Source organism: Lathyrus oleraceus, chromosome 1 (genome assembly GCF_024323335.1).
Source record: "Lathyrus oleraceus cultivar Zhongwan6 chromosome 1, CAAS_Psat_ZW6_1.0, whole genome shotgun sequence".
Taxonomy (NCBI): Eukaryota; Viridiplantae; Streptophyta; class Magnoliopsida; order Fabales; family Fabaceae; genus Lathyrus; species Lathyrus oleraceus.
Window position 1 is genome coordinate 88,930,711 of NC_066579.1, and position 4,960 is coordinate 88,935,670.

The window sequence follows — 4,960 nt, forward strand, 5'->3', positions numbered from 1 at the left end:
ATTGCTACAAATCTGCATTATTTTTTTAATAAGACATGTATTTGGATATTTCCCTTCAACTTAACAAAATCAATTGAATTCTTTATTTGACATACACGAATAGTTGAAGGGAAATCTCGGAAAAAAGAATGGATTATGGGAGTGTGTGAAATAATTCATTATTGCTTTCGGGAATAAGTAAATCATAATTCTCAAGACGACTATTTTTTGAGTTTCTTTTTGAAATTTTGCGCTTGTGCTTCAATGCTATGCTTATGGTTTGATATATAATGATTTGTTCATAAATTTTTATAAAAACACGATTGGGTTCAATAAAAAACATTAGGTAGTCACGCATATTTGTTGTGTCCCTAGAGTTTGCATAAGAAAAGTCCGTATTGTTCAGACGCACCAAATTTTCTATATTTATATCCCCTTTTTTATAGCCACAATAGTGAATTTTTTTAGCTTTTTCAACTCAAGCAAGTAACCTTGTATGTTAAAATTCTGAAACATATCATCTGTCATACCACACGGACAATTCACATAATAACCCAAATATTTGTTTATTAAATAATTACGTTCTTTAACTAGAGTCGACCTTTTTGGAATTATCTTAGAACCACGACGGCGACGAGGGGGACGGATCATATAATACTTTGCGAGATAAAAATTTAGATTTTCTGTAATCTCGTATTCTTTATTTTCTAACTCTAACTGTGCAACATCAGGAATGTTGTTGTGTGTATAAAACGACATAAAAAAGAAATCTAGTGGTAAGATCCGGCGGATTCTTCTTATATGCACTTACTTTTGAAAAAAACAAATCTTGGGGTCAATACTTTCTAATTGATTATGGAGTTCTTTTTTCTTTTTCCCATCCAATGAAAATACTTTCTGTCCATATTTTTTTTTTCATATCTATACCATCTTTTCCTATATAATTTTGGATAAAGCTATCGCCCATTATATCAAATAATTCTTTGAGATTTTTAGGTGTGTTATAAGACTGTGATTTATATCCATAAATATAGCATTTTTTCTTATCCGCATAATTTAGACAGTGATAGGAGAAAAGATCATATCCATATTGTTTTTTTATTTATTTTTTCATTTTTACTAAGTCCACTTCTGCTTTGTTTTCTAATTCTACTAAGTCTACTTGTTCTTTTTTGGAAAAAATTAATAGGTTTTTTTTTAGATGAACCATATTCATCTAAATCCCTATTTTGAGCCACCCGCTGTTCATGGATTCTATTCCTCCACTTTTGTGGTACTAATCTCGACCATGCCCTCTGAGGTAAAGCATATTGATAATAAACCTTTAAACAATTTGTCCATTGATTCATTATAGAATTGAGACGGTTTTTATCTCTTAATTTTGAATTTAATCTTTCTCCTTGTATTCTCAATAAATACTCCTTTATTTCATTGTTCATAAAAAAAAGATTTTCCATGAGATTTAAAAATAGATCTTAACTTATATCCATTACTAACTTGGCTTTGAGATGATTTAAACAATACATAGGCTTGTGACTAAGAAGATACATCACAAGAATTCTCTGAATTCATATTCCAAGGATTGTCTATAGTCGACATAAAGGGAATTATACTTTGATTTATTTTATCAACTTTTTGTTCATTTTTTTATTGTAATTGTAAATGGATTTCTTTACAATTTTATTTGTTAATTCAAATAAATAACGAATAAATTTAATATAATTAAGATAATGTTGTATAATGCTTGAAGTAAGGAAACCTTTTACATAGTTAGTAGTAAGGATATGTATGTATAGCCTTTCCATGAAAATTTGAAAAAAATAATAGGATTTACAGATTAATCGAATATTTCTTCTTTGTAGAATTTGGAAACGATTTTTTTTAATTCTAATCTTTTAGCATCAGTTATAACCCCCTCGTTTTTTTCTTCTGTCATTTTTTCTATTTGTTTTAAGATCGTATTTGTTTTAACATTAAGATCTTTTATCCTTTTTTCTGAATTTGTCCAATTAATAGATTAAATTATATCGGGCGATTCCTCAATCATTGGATTAATTGGTGAATTTTTTTGGAAATCACTCAATTCGTTTTCTATTTCTTTTAATTCTTCTCCCAGGATTTGAGACCCTTTTTTTTCTTTCTTTTTGATTATCAAATTTTCGAAAACGCTTTTTCAAATATTTATTCAATTGTTTTGTTATTTGATTTAAAATGGGACCCAAAAATGCAAATGGGTTTGGGACATGCTCATCAGTGTACGCTTCGACTAGTGTTTCATAACCTGTTAAAAACAAGAAGTTTTTTTCAAAGGCAGTTGTTTCAAGTACGCTTTTTTGAGTGTATCTTTTTTTCCCAGTAGATCGTACCTTAGGTTTATTGTGCCAAGATTTCATAACAAAAGGGTATAAGACCCTTATCTGAACACCACCCTAGAACCATTGGCCTGGCAATGAGTTGCTACCTGTTGGAACGTCATGATAAGTTCATTTAACATGGATTTATTTTCTCCAATCCCTAAAATCTTATGACCATTTCGGATTTTGAAATAATAAGATACAAATTATATTTTTAGTGATTATCAATGAAGGTAATATAATATATTTTCTAAACATTAATTGAAATAATATTACAAAACTTCTGATTATTAGACCATATAGAATGCTCTCCCAGGCCTCTTCGATTTTTTCAAGTCTGTTTTCAATCTCATCTTTCCGGTCCTCTTCAGTCTCTCTTCTTGCACTTTCTGAAACTGCAAAAGTTCTGAATTATCAATACCAGGTTTCTTGAAATATTCTTTCACATATTGGGCGATATCATCGAAAAGACCACCAAATGGGTAGTTGTCTACAAAAATTGGGGAATGGACATTTGCTTGAAAGAGTTTCAAAATTGTTATTTTACGCCAGTAGGTGTTCCAAAGGTAGGCTTTGATGTTCCTGGCGATGATGAAGCTTCTTGGATTGACTTATACCATCAACTTTTTTCGACAGACTACTTTTTTTAGGTCAAGAAGTTGAGAGTGAAATATCAAATCAAATTTTTGGTATGATGATATATCTTAGTTTAGAGAACAAGTACAAAAATTTGAATATGTTTATAAATTCTCCAGGCGGATAGGTTCTATATGGATTGGCCATTTTTGATATTATGCAATTTGTAGAAGTGGAAGTAGAGACAATATGTGTAGGATTAGTTGCTTTAATGGCATATTTGGTTTTGCTAGGAGGAAAAAATACCAAACGTCTAGCATTCCCTCACGCTTGGCGCCAATGATTCTTATTTGTAGAAAAAAAAACTATGCCTACGCCAATATGAAGTAAAAAAAGCACGGCACTCTGAGTTCGATATGCAAAAATAATTTTTTGTCAAAATAATTCGATTATATATCGAAAGAGTAGTAGGAAAAAGGGGTATTTACTGGTCTATTAGTGCCTCGGTTTAGTGTCACGATTTTTTTTACTTATTTGAAGAAAAAAAAGAAACTTTGGGATTGCTGAATCAAAAACTAGACGTAATAAGAGAGCAACGGAATCATCATAGTCTTAAAAATTAAAAAATATTCTCAAAAAAAGAAAGCTGGTTATTGGATTCTTTCTTGATCTGGGTCTGATAGACCCGATATATTGTTTTTGTATTTCTTCAATGAAAGTTAAGAAAATGAAAAATTGAAAGTACAACCGTATCGTATATAACAAATCAAAAAGATGCTTGCATGTACGACTTTAAATTAAAGTTCTTTTAGATAGCCCTTTTTAAGTCAAGATTTAGAAAAACCTTATTATATTATACTCTGAGGGTAATGATCCATCAACCTGCTAGTTCTTCTTATGATGGACAAACGGGGGAATGTATGCTGGAAGCACACGAATTACTATCAATTCGACAAACGATGACAAATATTTATTCCCAAAGAACATGCAAACCTTCCTGGCATATATCTATAAACCTTGAAAGGGATTTTTTATGTAAGCAGAAGAAGCCCAAGCCTAGCGAATTCTTAGTAAATCTAAAATTTGCCTATGTCCTATTTATTAGGAATATTTATGTCTTCTTTATTCCTAATAAACACCGAATTTGCTTTCAAACAATTTGATTTCTGTCCCCAATATTTTTTTGCTCTTTCAAATTCATGTATTTATTAGGAATATTTGATTTACTCCTAAACCTCTATGCTATTTATTCCTAATAAATACATGAATTGATGTTGTCTTTTATCTTTTTAATCGTCTTAACAACCAGATTTAATAGAGTCGAATAAATTATAAATTAAAATTATTGGGTTAGGATTGATCGAAACCAGCTCATTATGTATATGACTCACCATGCCAACTATACAACAACTTATTAGAAACACAAGACAACCAATCCGGACTGTAACAAAATCTCCCGCTCTTCGAGGATGCCCTCAATGTTGAGGAACATGTACTAGGGTGTATGTGCGACTCGTTTAGATCATATACTCAAATTAAAAAATCAACTCTATTAATTAGAATTATATATATATATATATATATATATATATATATATATATATATATATATATATATATATATATATATATATATATATATATATATATATATATATATATATATATATATATATATATATATATATATATATATATATATATATAATTCTATTGTGTATAAAATGCGTATAAAATTTATGGTTTCTCAATTGGTGCAAACCGAATCACCTTAATTTGTAATTTAAGATGAAAAGTATTTTCCCATTGGTAATAAAATAGTTATCCATTAAGCGGGAAAAATCCTATTTGAAAGAAAGAGAAAGTATGCCGTAAATTTATTAATAACGGACTAAGAGGGTCAACTACCCGGCTAATATTCATACTTAAATCCCGTTACTGTATAGCTAGATTTCATTGTGAAAGACCTATTACTAGATATTTCATGGGTAGAGCCCAGAAGTGTGAACTGTACAAGTTTACAATAACATTCATTGAATCAAGATTCAATG

General features: G+C 29.6%; 1 pseudogene; it reads left to right on the forward strand.

The window, feature by feature from the left end:
• The first annotated feature begins 2,839 nt into the window (after window positions 1-2,839).
• On the forward strand, window positions 2,840-3,969 carry LOC127092982 (ATP-dependent Clp protease proteolytic subunit-like; annotated as a pseudogene).
• Window positions 3,970-4,960: the final 991 nt, after the last annotated feature.